At 36.9% G+C, this 20,384-nt stretch overlaps 1 protein-coding gene across 7 annotated transcripts in view; it reads right to left on the reverse strand.

The window, feature by feature from the left end:
* The window catches only part of FAM184A (family with sequence similarity 184 member A), a 102,748-nt gene that overhangs the window by 80,683 nt on the left and 1,681 nt on the right, over positions 1-20,384 (reverse strand). The gene's annotated exons all lie outside the window — the stretch shown is intronic.

Raw genomic sequence — 20,384 nt, forward strand, 5'->3', positions numbered from 1 at the left:
TCCCTGCTGAGAAAATCTCAGCACCATTCTGAAAGGGTCTGAAGTTAAGAAAGTTAATAAAATTCTAGGAAAGAGTTTAACGTTGTCAATATTCAAATTCTTTAGAGGAAAAAAAATCATATCTAATTCAATGACCAAAAACAAACAAAAACATATATTTCTCTTTCTACTATCCCATCTCTAATTTTTTTAAAAAAGTTTTTAAAGAAAATACTGCATGTAATCCTGAAAGGGAAATTAAGGTAATGAGTGAATTACAACGAACTAGAGCATGCTACCTTGGCAATTACATACAATAATCCAGATTTTTCCAAAGTGTGGCACAGGAGATGACTTTAAGTAATCAATATGTTTATCTTAATGATCATTAGGAATAATACAAGTGAGTCACCATACCTGTGAAGTCATAGATTATTTCTGAGGATTAGATTAAAGCAAAAGAATTCACACAGACTTCTTGTCTTATAGACCCTATAATCAGAAATGTTCCTGTTTTGAGCCTTGAGCAACTGAAGTTTGTGACATTTTTTTTTTTTTAAACAACTCTGAGACACAATTCACATGCCATAAAATTCATCCAGTTCAGTGGTTGAGTATATTCACAAGGCTGTACAACCACCACTGCTGTCTAATTCCAGAACATCTTCATCACCCTGAAAAGAAGCCCGTCGGTATTTGCAGTGCCTCCCACTCCCCTCTCCCCCACCCCCGCCCCTGGCAACAGCAAATCTACTTTCTGTCTCTATGGATTTGCCTATTCTGGACATTTCAGAGAAATGGAATCATACAGTATGTGGCCTTTTGTTTCAGGCTTCTTTTGTTTTCAAGGTATTGGTGCTTTCACTCCATTATGTGAATATAGCATTTTGTTTACCCATTCATCAATTGATAGATATTTGAATTGTTTCCACTTTTCAGTCATTATAAGTAATTCTTCTGTGAATGTTCCTGCACAAGTTTTTATGTGGGCATATTTTCAGCTTTCTTGGGTATATATCTAAGAGTAGAACTGATGGGTCATTTGGTAAATCTATGTATGTTAACCTACTGAAATACTAAAAAGCGATTTTCCAAAGTGGCTGCATCATTTTACAATCCTACCAGAAATGTACGAGGCTTCTGTTTCTCCATATCTTCACCAACACTTAATTGTCTATTATTATTATTATTATTATTATTATTATTGCCATCTTAGTGGGTGCGAAGTGGCATCTCATTGTGGTTTTAATTTGCATTTCCCTAATAACTAGTGATAGCAACCTAATTCTTTGAAAGTATGCATGGTACAGGTAATACATATCTCTAGTGTCAGATCTCATATAGTACATTTCTTTGGGCATTATGACATGCGTTTTTATCCTGCAATGGATGTGGTTTATTATGGACTCCTTCCATGCTTTTCAGCTCCTGTCTTGGGTACTTACATCCCCAAAAGCCATGCCCTTTGCCTAATAAGCCTACTTTTCTTCTTCTTCCTCCTACAAAGCCTGCAGTCTCCATTTCTTTTCTGAGGCCTGGTCTTGTTCCTGCCCCCGTTCCCACAACACATATTCGGCTTTTCCGCACATAGCCCTGCCCGCATCTCAGCAGCTTCCGTCTGCCCAACCGCTGCAGACTTCGACTTCTCTCTTTCTCTCAGTCCCCTCTCAGTCCCCTCTTCAGTTTCTCAGTCTCACATTCCACATTTCCAAACTTCTTTCTAATCTTCGCATATTCTAAACCACCACTCCCTTTGGCCCCAATCTCCTCTAAGCCATTCAAATCCTCTCCACGTCCCTCCGTCCTAATATACATCAGGCTGCAAGCCCCACGTGCCTGTCCCTCCCCTATCCTTTCTCCTTAGCACTATTAAATGTTATCCATTCACTTTCTCTACTCTCCATTTTCTCACTATAGTCTGAAGTCTGTCTGCCATTTGATCTGTGAGTAAGAGCGATGATGGAGAAAATCTTTCCAAATGAAGTGCTGTGATGGCTAAGGTTATGTGGTTACCTGGCTGGGCCATGGGGTACCTAGACTTTTGGTTGAACATTCTCGATGGGTCTGTGAGGCTGTTTCTACATGAGATTAATGTCTGAATTGGTAGCTAAGTAAAGCAGATCACTCTCCCTAATGTGGGTGGGTCTCATCCACTGAAGGGAAGACCTAAATAGAACAAATAAGGCTGAGTAAGAAGGAACTTCTTTGTCCTTCTGAGCTGGATCATTGGTCTTCTCCTGCCCTGGGATGGGAACTACAACATCAGCTCTCCTGGGTCTCCAGACAGCCAACTAAAAGATCTTGGGACTTTTCAGTCTCCATCATGTGAGCCAATACCTTATAATAAATCATATTTATGATATGTTGCTAAAAGAAACACTGAGGCATATTTAAAACTTTGAGAGTTTATCTGAGCAAAAATTGATTAGAATCTGGCAGCACCAAACTGGAAGTGGTTAGGAGCGTGCCAGTGACAGGAGTCAGGGGAAAGACCGACAGAGGAAAAGCGAAACCAAACAAGGAAACTGTCTGCTTGGCATAGATTAAAGCCTAGTTAGTTGGCTGTTTGTGACTGGTTGTCCTTAGTTTTAGATTTTGTAAACTTGAGGCATTTACAGGTTAAGATTTTGGTTTGCTTACACAGGGCACCACAACATTAGAGCACCTCAGTCTAATGGCCTCCATGTTTAATCAATCTAACCATCTGTCTGTCTGTCTGTCTGTCTTTCCCCTACTGGTTCTGTTTCTAGGGAGAATTTTAATATAGATGCTTAAGCACTGGAAGCCCCTTAATCCCACAAACAAATGGGCAAACAAGCAAAAAACATGCAAAGGAGTTTAGATATGGTCTAGTGGACAAGAAAGAGACAATGAGTACTTATGTAGGGGTTACATTTATTAATAGTACCACAGCACTAAGCAAGATAAATAAAAATAGAAAGAGCGTGAAAGTCAGGAAACTACAAAAACGAGGTCTACGCTGATTCCTGTCTAGAGAACAAAAATGAAAATCTAAAAGATATTTCAAAAAAAAAAAAAAAAGCAAAACTATTTAAAAGAAAAAAAGAGAGAAGAGGAAGATTTAATTCCAAAGTTCCTCTAAAAGAAGGGTAGGGTCAGACAGAAATGCTAGAGTTGAGAAATAAAAGTAGGTGGGTTTTTTTTAGGGGGAGTGGGCATTATTTCTTAATTCTTTGGCATGTGGGAGATGTCTGATGGAGATGATTAATTCAATTTTGGACATGCGGCATTTGAGGTGATGGCAGACATCCAGGTACAGATGATGGTCTTAAAAGATGAAATGAACAGAAGCTTCCTAAAATTAATTTAGAGTTCTACCATCCCACAGGAACATTTTATGTTCACCAGAATACATCTCTTGTCTTATTCTAGGGCATCACTTGGCACTGGACACCAAAGTAACTGCTTCTTAACCACAGTTCTACCATGCAGTTAGTTTATCAGCTAAGATCTTCAAATATCTCTAAAACTAAAGCTATTCATATAACCTACTAAGAACTGCCTTTCTTTCTAAAGTGATATAAATTTTGGCACTCATACATCCTGAGTATTTTAATTGTGATAAAATGACTCTAAGAGATAAAAACAGTGGAGCTTAACTACCATAAACATTCAGTATTCACACCATAAGATCGCTAACCCCCTCTAATCCCCCTGAATGGGACTATGTCCCGTATAAGCCTGGTCTGGTGGGCACTCACCAGTGTGCTAAGGATTTGTGTTTCTTAACTATGAAATCTTATCCATTCACTTATGTAACTATCTGCGTCTCTCTCAAGGGGCTAAGAGGATAGGAAAAAAGCTTAAACAAACTGAAAAATTTATTTCACAATATGGTGAAAAGTTTATGTAACGTAACTTGAAACCAGTAAAGCCCAGTGCCCAAATAGGTTCATATACACTATTACCACTGAAGCAAAGATCCAAATCTTGGAAGTAATCTCCAAAGGCCTTGAAATTATAATCCTCTTGCTTATTGTCTCAATAGGTAAAAGACTGGCAAGTGGATCAGCAGTGACAATATCCAAAGTCCACAACAACATATAGTGTAAGTTCCAACTTTCTGCTAAGCTTATAATAAAAAAGGCTTTCTTAGCACCATATATTACCATTTATGTAGTAATGCCTTTGTTAAATGCTGAGGGAAAGTGTCTCTGTCAATCTGGAGATTCCATATTTGTGTTTAAAATGACGGGAAGAGCTCTTTCCTAATAATGCATATTAAATATCCTCTCTCTCTCTTACTTTCCTCCCTTAAAAGTTTGTAGCTAATCACTGAAAAAGCTGTAAATGCATCAATTTTTACCTGTTTCCAGAAAGTGTACATTTTGTCAGACGCTATTTTCCGAAAATGGTCACAATATTTCCCAACCCAGATGTGCTTCTGCAATGTGACTTTGACACTCTTCCACCCAGAAGCAGTGTCCAGTTCTCCACCTCTCAAATCTAGGTTGGACTTAATGATTCAATTGTAACCAGCAGAATGTGACAAAGTGATAATAAATGACTCATGAGGACAGATCTGTAGAAACCCTGTAGTTTCTTCTGAGTCTCCGGAATACTCAGTGTGCAGATGCCACCGTGGTATGACAGCCCAAGCTACATGGAGAGGACACGTAGGTCCTCTGGTCAACTGCCCCAACTGAGTTCAGCCTCCAAGTCATCTCAGTCCAGAACCCAGATGAGTAAAAGTCACCTTGGAAGTGGATTCTCCAACCCCAGTTGTTTTCGCTCCCAGCTGATCAAGTCACACCCAGCCGCTCTAATCTTCCCATCTGAGAACCCAGATATCGTAGGGCAGACAAACCATCCCCTGCTATCTCTTCTTTAAATTTCTGACCCAAGAATTTGTGAGAATAAAATGGTTGTTGTTTTAAACAAGTTTTGGGGGTAGTATGAAGGCAGCAATAGATAACCAGAAGAGTAACAGACAACTGGAGTATGTATGTGAGCTAACATGGCCGTCCCTTCATTTTAATGACCATATTCCCTATTTCTCTTTCCAGACCCAAAACACATGAAAGGCTGCCTTCACCCAAAAAAAATTTTTTTTTTTTTTGCCAATGATAAATGTCCACTGTTAATTTCCCTATTTGACAGTTCAACTTTAGAAACCATCACATTCAAAAAAACCATTTCCAAGAGTTTGGTCTCCAGCTTATTTGTTTTAAAAGATTCTTTGTAACACCCTCCTCACTTACTGGAATTATTTCAGTTTTTTTTTTTTCACCCATTTATTACAATCTGTGTTTGAATTAGGTCATGACTAAAGACAGAGTTACTTGATGCTGTGTACCCAACTATAACCATGATAAGTAAACATTCTGTCAGGCATAGAAATTATTCAGCACTATCATAAACAAAGCACTACACTAGTACTTCAGATGTTTATCATCATAAATGCTTTATTAATGAGAGTTGGCTGTACTGAATTTCACATATCTACTCTCACCCACAAGTATTCTTTTTCCAGAAAAGCACATTTAAATGTTTTCAACAAAAAGACTGAAATAATAGCCCAAGCAGTCTAGGACAGATAAAGAACAAAGTGAAGAAAGGAGGAGCTGATGAGTAGGGAGAAAAATGAAGGGGCAAGGAGCCAAAAAGGGACTGGAGAATAGGTTATATTTGGAAAAAGAAGAGAGAGCTGAAAGGTTAAGAAGTTCACTCATTTAATCAACAAATATTTACAGAGTACCCTCCATGTTGTTATTCCAGAGTTTAAGACTGGGAAGAAAATGTGTACGAATCGCTTGAAAAGATCAGGGACTATGAGGCTAAGGTGTTAGATGGGCCACCCATGGACAGTGACTCTCTGCTGAGTGTGGGTAGCCACAAGGAGAGTTGTAGGTAGATGAGCCAGTTGACCAAAACCTCAAGAACGATATTTATATTTACATAGGAGTCTAGGAGTAACAGTTTATAAGTTGCAATGAGAGCTAGAAGAAAGATGTCATCTCCAGGACTGCTAGTTGATGAAATGTGTGAAAACAGTGGTCACCTGCAAAGGCAACAGAAAAAGCAGTATACTGGGAAGAGAGCCAGGTTTTCAATTAAAGTTAAGGAGACAGTATTTTATAAAGAGATGCGGCTACAAAGGTTTTTGTTCAGCATGGAATAAGAGTTCTAGAGAGCGAGTATAAAAACCCAATGAATGTCCAGGAAAAGAAAGCACCCAACTGCCTGATGATAAGCCAGATGATGCAAAGGCCTGCATTTGGAGACAAGGTCCAGGGTCCAGGGACAGAGATATAAGGCAAGGTAGAGTAAACCTGCTTCAAGCTTCCAAGATGTGCTCTGGTCTTGCCATTTTGAACATAGCAGACGTGGCATTTTACATAGGATTCCAAATATGGGAACAGTAACCAGGGTTAGCCTTTTTACTTACAGTTGTAAAACTGTGAGAGTTACCTTAAACGTCCCTAAGAAATCGTAACCAGGTACACAGGGGAAAAGACTGGGTGGTTCCACTGCCTCCCATCTTGTAGTAAAAGCCTTTGTGTTCCCTAGAGGGAACAAAATGACTCAGCGCTCTTACCGACCCAGCCAGAGTTTCGCTCAAACAGCACCAAACATTAAGAGGTTCGCCAAACGCTGCTTTGTCTCAGGTATTTTCCTTCTAGTACATCAATCAGGTAGATTGCAAGCTCCTGAAGGACAAGCCCCTCAATTTATTTGTGTCCCCCACAGTGCCCAGTATGTATTAGCTACTCAAAATGGCTGCTGAAAGACTACCCATATAGGAATAAAGTGAAGCAGGTGAAGTTCCTGACCTCAGAAATGTTCATTCCAGAGGCTATATTTGACATAAAAACTCTTTTGTTAAATAACTTCTATGGTAGTGTTCTAAAGGATGTTTAGATTTTATAACATGTCATTTTCAGATTTAAGATTAACTATAAACCAATAAAAAGATGATGACCTAAAAAAAGAATCACCTACACCTAGCAAACCGACTATTGATATTTTTATGTATGCTATTCATTATTTTTAGGATGATAAACTATGCAGAAATTTCGTATAAACAAATTAATAATCAAATTAATAAACAAGTTAGAAAAGAGTTTTATCAAATAATTCACTTAAATACATCACATTTCTCTTAAAAATTCTAGTCCCTGTTTAACATTTGTTGAATGCCTACAATTTTCTAGTTGCCATTAAAAAAACAACAACAAAACTTAAGCATAAAAAGATTCTGCATTCTAAGACCACCTATCCTACCTCATTTAGCCATATGACGCAGAACAGCTGCAAGCTAAATTCCAGTATCCGTCTTTCTCTCTTGCTCTCTTCCTTCCCTTCCCTCCCTCCCTTCCTTCCACCACTGACCACCCCCCACCCCTTATTATACAGGCACACCTCTTTTATTTTGCGTCACTCTACTGTGCTTCACAGTGTTGCGGTTTTTACAAACTAAAGGCAAGACCCTCCACCAGCAAAAATATTGTGATTTGCTTTACTGCAATGGTCTGGAACTGAACCCACGGTATCTCCAAGGTATGCCTGTACCCTCTTCAATCTTTGTTATTTAAATAACAAACCAAACACCACACACACACACACACACACACACACAACTAATTGCCTACATCCTCAGAACCCCATTTCTGTCCCTCACAGCTAAAGACATGAATTCTCTTCCAAAAGAAGCCATACTTTATGTTGCACCTACCTCATCATGGGATCTGAAATGGATTTGGGCGCTTGCCTAGATACCCAACACTGCCCTCTAAAAAGGGCAACGTGGCCCAGTCAGACAAGCTGAAGTTCAAATTCCAGCTCTTCTAGCAGCATGGCCTTAAGCAAGTCACTTATACTCTCTAATACTCAGCTTCCTCATGAAGTTTAATATCAATTCATAGGGCTATGTTAAGAATTAAATTAAACACCATAAGAAAATAGCATGTAATGATTGCTTAAAAGTGGTATTTACTGTTATTATTCTAAATCATCGTTCTTCCCCATAATGAAAAATGCCTCTTGCTTTATGACTCATCCTATTATTTAGCTTTATCACTCAACCTACCTCATCATAGCAATAAACCAGTCCACATCCAACGTAGATTTAGGCACAGGACTCACAAACTTCCCTCCTATCCCAACACTGCTATTATCTTTGGAGACTTCAAAAAATGTTTAAGGAAGTCACAAGACAAGACTGACAGTTCTTTGGGATTCCAAACGCTAATAAACTTCACTTCCCTATCAACATTCTTAAGACTGAATCTTGGATCTTGTTCTAACTTACTTCACCTCAGAAGTCTCAACATATTCCCTCTGATGCTACAACTCCTTGCCATCATCCTTCAATCTCTGGGCATTCTCTATATACACACCAATAGTCCTCTCAATTCCTAAATTTTCCTTTAGCTGTTAACCCATCCTAGCTTCACTTCCTTCCCTGCAGCATATAATTAATGGTAGGTTAACCAAACTGCTCTCTATCAAAGCTGTTTAACTCTCTTAAACCCCAGTTCTTCTGCTATACCAATCAGGCAAAACTCGGACTCTGGACTAATCCTTTAATAACCTGTCTTCTCTCCTACATTGGGTAAACAATGGTCCTTGCCACAAGACTGCATAGAACTTGGCAGAAAACTTTGAAGCATTCAAATTGATACCAAATGCCACATCTCATTTCTTCTTGGGACAATGACACATCTCACTGATCCTTTCACTTGCCTCTGGTCAGCTATTTTCCTAACACCAGCGATTATTCTAAATGTTTTCTACTCTGCTTAATCCCTCAACCACTTATGATTTTAATCACCACCTACATGCTAATAACTTTAAAATTTTTATTTATTTTAGGGATCTTTCCTTTTGACTTAAGACACAGACCCAAATGTTTGCTAAATATTTCTACCTGAATATACATGATCTTCTCAATTTCACAGAACTATTTGTATCTCTCTCATCAATTCTGCTTTTCCCTTGGGGTTACCAGCCTCTAAAATGGCCCCCAGTGACCTGTCTCTTGATGTTCATATCTTTACATAGTCACCTCCTCCATTATACAATGGGTGATCTGTGTACTCAACGGAATAGCAAAGGTGATGATATGTCACTCTAAGATTATGTTATGAAAAGACTATGACTTGCATCTTAATCTCTCTTTCCCACCAACTCCCTTGGATCACTTGCTATGGAGAGACCCATGTGGTGAATAACTGGTCTGCTGCTCACAGAGTCACATGAGTGAACTCAAAAATATAACCCCCAACCCCAGTCAATTCTTCAGCTTGACTGCACCCTCATGAGAAGCCCTGAGCCAGAACCACCCAGCTAAGTGGATTCCTGAACCTCAGAAACTGTGAGAGATAATAAACATTTATTGTTTTAAGTTGCTAAATTTAGGGATAATTTGTTACACAGCAATAGATGTCAGGATAAAAAATAGTAAGACTAATTATCTGCCAAAGACAGTCTATATTTGAACAGATTTTTAAAGTTTTCTTTATGTTGCATGAAGTCAATCCAGAAACTTACAACCAAATGTGCTGTAGCCTTAGAGAAATAAGATTTCTAGTTATCTTTCTGTACCTAGACAAAGGCTTTTAACAAAACCGACTCTCACATTGACATTTTGTGCTGGGAAGGAACTACAAACATATTTTAAGCAAATGATATATATACGAAAATAAGACAAAATTAAAATAAGTCAACATTATATTTTTAAAAGTTTTGCTCCACCCAGTGGAATAATTTATACATTTTATTCCTTTTTCTGACCTAGAGCAATGTGGTAGGTTCAAGTTCAGATTATGAAGATTACAATTTACATAGAAGGAGAGAATCTGATTGTAATTTTATCCCATGCTTATAATTGTAAGGTGGCTGGTAGATGACTGGCAACACAAAAACGGAATATTCTCGCCCCCACCATTCCTCCCGCCCCTCTCCTCTGAGGGTGTTTAGGGAGATAATAAGAGTCAAAGTCACACTCGTACGAGGGTGTTCAGGGTGGTAATAAGAGTCATAGTCACACAGGCCTGTGACAACAGCTGATGAACAAGAGCAGGGGCTAAGTAAACAGCAGATGCAAAGTTCTGTATTCATTTTTAGATACAGTGGATCTGTTCATTATTCACGGATTCTGTATTTTTTTTTGAAATTCACCTATTGGCTAAAATTTATATGTAACCTCAAAGCCTAACACTCAGGCATGACTTATAGTACTGTTGGCCAGGAATTTATTGTTAATTAATCAAAAATGTATTAAATAAAGTGTCTTTAAACAGAAATACAACTAAAACAAGGTTACATATTGATTGATTGATGTGAATGTGACCAGAGGGTGTCAGGAATGTTAACTGTACTTCCCCTCGGACATAACTTGATACTACATAAATAGCTCATATTCTAAGAATCAACTGTATTTTATTTGCTGCTCAAAATTTACTTTTGATAGCTGTGGTCCCTAATAATGTAGAATATATCTCCATCAGAAGCGAAACTATATATAAAAACATAATTGTAAGACTGTGTCAGCAGAGACGGAACCAAGGGGTTGGGGCCTGGAGAGTGGGTAGGAATTGACATTTACTGGTCTTCTCTTCAACGTAAATTACCTCTTTTAATCTTTACAATAATTCTATGAGAAAGGCCTTGTTATTTTCACTTTACAGATGAGGAGACTGAGTTTCTGAGAGGTTGAAACACTTACTAAAAGTCACACACTAGTTAGTAGGGAAGCTGAAAGTCAAACCAGAGTCTGTCTAACCCAGTGACTCACACCCTTGACCTGTACAGAAGGCACTGCTGCTGCACCGGGACATATGGCTCTGAGAATGTGGCTCGCTGCCTGCCCATGAGAAACTTAAACCTAATATACACATACTAACTCCTGGGATTCAGAAGAATGGAATTTCCTTTTACTCCTTTTAACCCATAGACAAAGATGTTATATTAGGAGTCAATATTATTCTTTGAATTATTTTTACAAGTCTTATTAAAGAACTTGGAAGGCACTAGCATAGCTTATCTAAGAAAATCAGTTGTACAAATTATACTCTAAACAAACCAGACAGAAAAAATTGCCCATAATTAAATTTTAAATTTGTCATATAAAATTAATCTATTGATTATAGTGTTCACCTACTTTATTCTGGTCACATTTTTTCAAAAATCTATTGGAAAAAATGAGAAAAACATATAGTCTAAAAATGGAACAGTAAATTAACAGTGTTAACCAGCAGTACCTAACACAGTATCTTTCATGGACGAGGCATTTGACAAAAACTTATCAACCACATGGATCTACATGCTCTTTTCTAGTCTTATTTAAGTATATCTTCTTTTGTTACTCTGAGTAGACCATTATATTAAATACACATATACACACAAACACACAACTTCCTCCCAGATATACATATTCTGTATAGTGCTGCACTCGGCAAAAGATCTAAGAATAAGAACGGAATATTATTTAGTGTTTTGGTCATGAAATGTTTTTTGAAAGAAATGAGATTCCGTTAAGACAGTGCTTAAGGAGAAACAGATGAAAACTGCAAATACCTGTGAACACACAGACACATTCAACAGAATAAACGAAATCTTCTCAATCAGAAAGTCCAATGTCTAGAATATGTAAATATTCAAACTTTGCATTTCATTTTCTACATGGCAAGCAGAAAAGTAACAGAATTTATTCAGAAATAAAATGTCAGCATTTGCCATAGGATTAGCCTACGTTTGGCCTAATCTCTCGTATACATACTGATGGTGGAACGATGACCTGGAGGCGATAAAGGACTCCATGCAATTTATGAATGGCACGGTTTAAATGTAAGCACATTATTTTGGAAGTGGGAAAATTATTAATCCCTATAGTAACTTCTAGTCAACTGAAATAACTCATTCTCCAACAATTTTGAATAAATAGGGATGTATCCTAATGTTTTACTAAAATTATCAATTTTATTGATAATTTAAATATTAGCAATGTACTTTATGAACCAAAATTCTATTTTCAAACCTTCTTAAACCTCAAAATAGAGATGATACATATAAATAAGGAAATACAGATTAGTAGTTTTTTTAAGTCATTAAAAATATTATGGGTTTTTTTTGTAATAAATAAGGTGGCACACAGTAGCTGAATCTAATACTCAAATACCAAGTATTACAGTTGATCATTAAGTCTTTTGTTTTTCCATCTACTATAGATGGTTTGGTAGTTTCAGCCTCTCTTTATATCTCAAAATGCCAGTAGTAAAAAATAAAAGACAAAAACTTTACTTGTTCAACTTTACTACTTTTAACATATTCTTGTTAAAGCTTTGGTAGGAAAGAAAGATATAATCATTAGTGAAATAAGTGTGAGGCCTACAAGTAACAGTAATTCACTGCTGAAGTTTTTTTTAAAAAAGTAAAAATAACAAGTTTATTTTCTAAAATATTTGCTTTGGTCTCAAATCTTAAGTTTACCAAAACACTGAGTACAACTGTTGATCCCCAACCTGCAAAGATTGGTATTTCCAAAACTTATTTTTATATATTAATTGATTGGCGGTATGAGACTATTTTCCAATAACATTTTAAAAGACTTAAATTACCAGGTCTCAATCTAAAAAAGTCTCTGTGGCTCAGATCACACTTGAAACATAAACTTTATAAAACTTAAAGTAATGTTTACCCCACATATTTATAATGTTGTTTTTATTTTATTGCTAACTGAATTCAGTTAGCAATTTTCTCCCACCTCTCCTCAGGTGTTATCTCCAAGAAGGGCTGGGAAACACCGATTCTGACAGACTTATTTAATGTCCTTTTCATTTGTAAGTGGCCTGCGTAACAGAAACTTTCTGTGGCTTCAATCATATTTTGCTGAAATTTTATCCTTCCTTCCACTTTTTAAGAGTTTGGCAATTAGAAGACCACAAAGGATTTTCATAAAGGAGGGAAAGGGAGAGAGAGAGAGAAAGAGAAACTGAAAAACTTCCAGCTTACGGCCTTCAGGAACACAGCCTAAGCAACAATCCAATTAAGAAAGCAGGCAAAGGAAAAAGATTTAAAATAACCACAAAGTAGTCACTTGGACACCAAGTATGACGATCTCTAAAGCTATGCAATTAAAATAAAATTTAAGTCTGAAATGACTAAAGCTGTTAATAAAAACATGAAAATATTGTGACATTTATCTGAGAATACAAAAAAATGACTGTTATAAATTTACTAGAGCCACAGTTACATATCATACAACCTATAAATCCAAACTTTCTGCAGTTTATGCAAGAGAAATACTAGTTTCATCCTCATCAAAAGTCTGTAATTCATAAAAGACCCAAATAGCCACAGGAATCTTGAGAAAGAAGAACAAAGTTGGAGGTATCACAATACCTGACATAAAGCTATACTATAATACTATGGTAATCAAAACATAGCACTGGCATAAAAACAGACACGCATATCAATGGGACAGAATAGAGAGCCCAGAAATAAATCCACATCTATACGGTTAATTAATCTGTAACAAAGGAAGCAAGAATATATAATGGGGTAAAGACAGTCTCTTCAATAAATGGTGATGGGAAAACTGGACAGATAGATGCAAAAAAAAAAAAAAAATGAAACTAGACTACCTTCTTACACCATATACAAGAATGAGCTCAAAATGGATTAAAGTCTTAAATGTAAGACTCAAAACTATAAAACTCCTAGAAGAAAACATAGGTAATAAACTCTATGACACTGCTTTTAGTTGTATTTTTTTCCTGATTTATCTTTTTAGGCAAGGTGAACAAAAGAAAAGATAAACAACGGGGACTATAACAAACTAAAACATTTTTCATAGTAAAGGACACTGTCAACAAAATGAAAAGACAACCTCATGAATGAGAGAAGATATTTACCAGTAATACATCTGATAAGGGGTTAGTATCCAAAATTTATTAAGAACTCATACAACTCAACAGCAAAAAAACAAGCAATCCAACTAAAAAATGGGCAGAAGACCTGAATATACATTTCTTCAAAGAAGACATACAGACGGCCAATATATACGTGAAAAGATGCTCAACGTCACTAATCATCAGAGAAATACAAATTAAAACCACCATGAAATACCACCTCACATCTATCAGAATGGTTATAATCAATAAATCAACAAACAACAAGTGTTGGCAAGGATGTGGAGAAAAGGGAACCTTCTTGCACTGTTGGTGGGACTGTAAATTGGTGCAGCCACTCTGAAAAAAGAGTATGGAGGGTACTCGAAAAATTAAAAATAGAACTACATTATGACCCAGCAATTCCACTTCTGGGTATTTATCTAAAGAAGTCCAAAACACTAATTCAAAAAGATATATGCACCCATATGCTCACTGCAGTGTTGTTTACAATAGCCAAGATGTGGACTTAAGTGTCCATCAATAGATGACTGTCTAAAGATGTGGTACATATACACAATGAAATCTGACTCCACTATAAAAAAAGAACAAAATCTTACCATTTGCGACAACGTGGATGAACCTGGAGGGTATTATGCTAAGTGAAATAAGTCAGAGAAAAACAAATACCATATGATTTCACTTACATGTGGAAATCTCAAGAACAAAATAAATGAACAAACAAAACAGAAATAGACTCGTAGATACAGAGAACAAACTGATTGTTGCCAGATGGGAGGGGGCTGGGGCTGAGTGAAAAAGGTAAAGGGATTAAGAAGTACAAATTGGTAACTACAAAATAGTCCTGGGATGTAAAGTACAACATAGAGAATATAGTCACTAATGCAGTAATAACTATGCATAGCATCAGGTGGGCACTAGACTAATTGGAGGGACCACTTCATAAATTACACAAATGTGTAACCACTATGTTATACACTTGAAACTAATATAAAATAATATTGAATGTCAACTGTAATAAAAAAAAGTCTGTGATTCAGATGGTAAGCAAAACATGGTTCCAACAGGAGAAAAAAACCACCACCAACATCTCTATGGTCTCTCAGGAAATTGAATGAATAGTATTAGAAAGAAGAGACCTGCAGGAAATTGAATGAATAGTATTAGAAAGAAGAGACCCAGCTGCCTGTCTCCTAGACCAATCCAGAGACTTGGGTTTGGGTTCAGAAAGAAGAGACCTGCTGTTACAGCTGCCCGTCTCCTAGACCAATCCAGAGACTTGGGTTTGGGTTCAGGTTCTACCAGTGACAAGCTGTGTAATCTTCAGATGACTCTGGGCCCTCAACTTCCTAACTTATAAATGAGGGTTAGACTAGTCAGAATCTATGGCTTCTCCCAGCTCTAAATCTTTTAACTCTAAAGGCAGAGTCACTTTATAAGTTTTTGGACAATTGACAAATGGTATACAATGCTTTTGTGCTCATTAGTGAAATACAAGAAATTAATTCAAACCACTCAACTATTACTAAAAAGATTACATTCAAGCTACTGCATAATGGAATGGCAAAGCTACGAAATAACAAAGGGAGAAAAAAAGATGTCGCATTTAGCATGTGCTAAGCTAAAACAACACAAGTCATAACCCAAACTGACTATTATTATGAAACAGTACCTAAGTAATTAAAACAAACCAACTAATGAACAATCGATTGTATTTAATGTACAGAAAACAGGGTTGTTTGAAAATTTCACTGGTTTTGGTATTATATAAACATATTCTGGTTTTGGATATAGTAAAAGCAGAGTTAGTATTAAATGACTGATCATAAGATTTTATTTGCTAAGAATGTAGTATATTAATTACCTACCTCTTGAAATAACAAATAACATTCCTATTTTATACAGAGTGCTTTGTATTTTTATTTCTGTATAAAAATATAAGTATGTTATGAAATAATATAGCTTTCTGAAGCAGTTTAAGAGAAAGCAAATAAACATTTAAATATTTAAGAGTAATTTCAACTCAGCTGAAATGATCTAGCATTAACCCAGAAGAGAAGCAGATACATCCCCCAGAATTACTTACTACTTACTTACTCTACTGTGTAACAAAATTACTCGGTAAGGGCATCAGTGCCGTCACCACCGCCACCATCATCATCTTTAATAAATATTTACTAAGCTTTTATACAATGTGCAAAAGATTAAGGTTATACGAAATATAAGATACAGTCTTTACAACTGAAGACCTTACAGTCAAATCAGAGAAACAAGGTAAATTTATAAACACAATAAACAGTATTTTGCAAATTTGTATTAGTAGATATGAAAGAAGTAGTACAGACAATAAATATTACAATAATTTAGAGTAAGGCAAACACAAAAAGGCCTAGGTTGGTCGTGGCAGTTTTCAGGAGGAGGGACATAAGCTGGGTATTAAAAGATCTGACACTAAGCACAGAGAACACAAAGAAACTGCTTCCTACTCTTTAAAACCTTATAATCTGCCTTATATTAATTATGTCTATAAATGACAACCAGACTGAACTATACTGAAAGTGCATTCAAATAAAGAGGCATTAGATGAGCAGTGAACAGAGCAGGATATTAAAAGGGAAGTTTCTATTGAGAACTCAAAACAATCACTGTTCCAAAGCAGGTGCCAGAACATTCTCAAAGTCTCCAAAGGAGAGACTATTTAGTTAGACTACTAAGAAAGTAGTCTAACACCAAAGAGAGAAGCTTCAAGATTACAGAGGCGGGCTTTAGAAAAGGGTTCCTTGGGGAGAACTCTGGGAACAAGTGCCCTTGCCTTCAAGGGGGAAGTCTGAGGTGGATGACTGCCCCTCATCTAAAGCCCAGGTTGGAAAAGGCTCTGATGGAGACTACTTGAAGAGCTTGATATGTGTCTCAGGCTTAGTGAAGAACATAGCTGAACTGGCACCCAATCTGACCCTGGAAAATCTAAAGGAGGAGGAGCTGGATGAAGAGGCATTTGAAGGCAAAAGAGAGATGGCTGAATTGGAACCATTTCGAGTTTGCCTGAAAAAGAATGAGTGCTGCCTGTGGACCAATGTAGGCAACTGGGTGGGGTCACCTGGGTCCATCCAGGAGGGTTACCTGGTGCTTGAACAGATCTTAGCAAAACGAACATGAAGGTCCTGCCAGATTGAAGAGGCTTAGGAATGAGTAAGCAACCAGCCAGAGAATGGAAGAATTCTCATTATCAAGCAACTTGAGGTGAGGAATCTCAAGGCACTGATGTGGGTGGTAGAGGAGCCACATTTGCTGCTCCTCTTTTCTCGTCCCTTTTTCCTTGACCAACTTGGGGAAAGGAGTCAGAAACCAGGACTGGTGAAACAAAGCAGGAGCTGGAAAGTCGGTCAGAAGAAAAAAGTCATTGATGCCTCATTTTCCCAGATTACTGGCTTCCCTCCTGCAGTAGAAAGAGTGAGGGAGTAGGCACAGGGGAGAAGCTTCATCCTTAATTTGATTTGCTTTAGGATTTGTATTTGTTGGTACTGGACATTTTAATAATCAAATTGAGACCTTCGCAACTTAGTTACTAAAAGACAATATGCATCATCTAAAAGTAACCAGAAAAGTCAAGTTGATCCACGGGCAGGGGATGAGCCAACCTCACAGAGTATATTGAAAGGGAGAGTGAGTGACAAAAACAAAGCTGTTTTATAATGACATTCCACAAGTTCTGCTTTTCAACCTAATACACTCTAAAAGAGTCAACACAGAGAGAACAAAAAAGCGGTCTTATAAAACAGAACTCAATCCACCAGCTTCTCTGCCTATCCCCACTGAGATGGTTCAGCTATTAACAATTCCAAAAATTTGTCACGATGTGATCCAAGAATCTAATAGTATTTCTTAAAATTTGACCTGAGCAACCTAAATATAATTGGCTCACTTTAAAAGGCAGAAACTGTCTTGCTCCCTGCTGTATCTCAAGACTTAGCAAAGTGTTTCTTATATAAAAGGTGCTTTAACAACTGCTGCTCTCCATTCCAGAGATGGCTGCTATGTTAGGTTCTTAGGAAACAGAATCAGAACAAATATATCTGCAGCTGAGACTGCTTTTTAGTTAGTTAAAAATATATCGAGTCCTACTATGTGCAAAATTATACTATAGATTACCTTCATCCTTATCCTTTATAGCCAGCCCAAAACTCTGAAGAATGCATGTTGTATTTTTCAGTACTGTACTATAACGATGCAGAATAAATGTGAAACATTTATACTTTCAAATAGAAGGGAAATTATATATATTTTTAAAGTTTAGTAGGAAACTCTCAAAAGAAAAACAATATCACATAATGCTATTAAATGTAGAATGGTTTAAAATGAACAGTGCATTTTTAAAATATATTATCCAGTATTTTACTAATACTTTTTTGCTAGCATATAATATCTCTGTGACAGCCTGAATTAAGAGCCTGCTATCTTAAAGAGTTATTAGTATTATGATCTCTCTTTTCAAGACTAGGAAACAGGTTCAGAGTTTAGTGGCCTGCCCAAGGTCATACTACTACTAAGTGGTAGAGCAGGAGTTTTAAGTCAAGATAATGTGTCAGATTCCCAAGCTATGCTGACTATAATGCTGAAGAGCTGAGTTCTACTGACTCATTCCAAAAGAAATAAAACTGTATTTAATAGTAACCTTTACACTAACCTTGAAATATAAGCTATTATCAAGTTCCAACCATAGTTCTGTTAACATACCTATGCTGATGTGAATTTATAAATAAACTCTTCATGAGTGAAAATTCTACAGAGCAACACCAGTAAAGTCTAACAGTTCATATATTACTCATGACATCATTCTCATAATATAGTATTTACAATGTGTACATGACTATAAAATTTGACAGTTTCTAAAATGATACATAAGGGAAGCAGGTCTTACTGCACATTTTAGAAACTTTAGGGTGTTGGCTGCAACACAGTCCTATCACTGTTTCTTCTTCATAGCTTATCTTAGTAATAAGTAAGAAAGAGGGGTGGGAGAAACCCTAGGTATTTCAGTATAAGTCAGTGTTTCTCAACCTGGGATCATCCCCCCATCCTCACCCTGGCAATGTCTGGACAATGTAAGAACACCTGGCAATGTCTGGACAATGTTCATTGCCACAATTGTGGGGGCAGGAGGTGGGATGCTGTTGGAACCTACTGGGTAGCACCAAAGATGCTGCTAAACATCTTATAATGCACAGGACAGCCCTGCTCCTTCCCAGTAGGGAATTATCCAGTCCAAAATGTCAACAGTGCCAAAGTTGAGAAACTCTAGCATATGGGATTAAATGTCTGAGGCACTCAACAGAGCGGCTGGTGTGAGTGTTAAGAAACTGTAACTATAAACACTAAATCGGGAGTCCACATAATGCTCAGTAAAGGTTAGGTGCAGCACTCAAGCCATGATGACAGCACTGGCATGGGGGCAGCCTCCTGCCTCATTAGATTTAAAGTAGGTAGTGGAGAGAAAGTGACAGCAACTTCTAGCAATATTTCCACCTTAAACAGTTGTACTACATTATTTTTTCCAATATAAGAACAGGAAATTGAAAAAGTATAAAAAGAAAAAAGTAGTTTACTGAAGAGATGAGAAACTTCTTTTATAGAACTGTACACAGTTTCACTACCAATTTACAGAGGTTTTCTATTACTTAGAGCAAGACTCTGGAGGATGATCTAAAATAAAGAACAGTGGATGTTGCAGACACACCATAAGAGACGATCATAATAAATATCCCTATGTTTCATTTTGAACATCAGTATTCTGAAGATTAAATACGATTTCAAGAAGCCTGGCTTTTCGCTACAAAATGTATAAATGTTCTGATGGTAGAGTATTGTTCCTTCTTTTGAGCATTCCTTTCTCTATAACAGCATAATAATCTACAGTATAATTTTGCATATAGTAGAACTAGATTTATTTTCTCTGAATTTGGAGAACCTCTGTCACAAGAGAGAAAAGTAAAAACTGGACACATAGCAACCTCCTAGACGGTACTAACATAAAACAAAAAACAAAAAGCAAAACTTCACAAAACACTGCCTTGCTTTGTATGGTCGAGTACATACACCCTTTTCTTTGCTCTTCCATTTGATTCCTCATTCTTTAGTCCTTTCATGCTCTTTTTCTTTCTACCCTCAATCACATTTCTTCACCAAAACCTTTTTAACCTCTTTTCATTCTTTTCACTCTCACTTCCTTCCTTCCTCTCTTCCAACTCTTTTACATCTACTCTCTCAAAAGTGTCAGCCAGTAATGGAATTATATAATGAGAATTCTGGAGTTGAAAGAGTCAGACTTTAGAGGTTATCTAGTAATAGCCTCCCTAATGCCCACCTCTCTTCAGTATACCACCACTCCTAACAAGTGGTTAGCACACTCAGCTTAACACACATTAGGGTCCGTCGCCCCTAACTTTTAGAAACCACCAATCACTTCTTTTCCTTTAATGGATTGCTCCCGAGATCTAAGCAGGGCACTATAATCAATCTAAATTGCTCTTATTT

This window comes from Pteropus alecto, unplaced genomic scaffold (assembly GCF_000325575.1).
Source record: "Pteropus alecto unplaced genomic scaffold, ASM32557v1 scaffold79, whole genome shotgun sequence".
NCBI classification, from domain to species: Eukaryota; Metazoa; Chordata; class Mammalia; order Chiroptera; family Pteropodidae; genus Pteropus; species Pteropus alecto.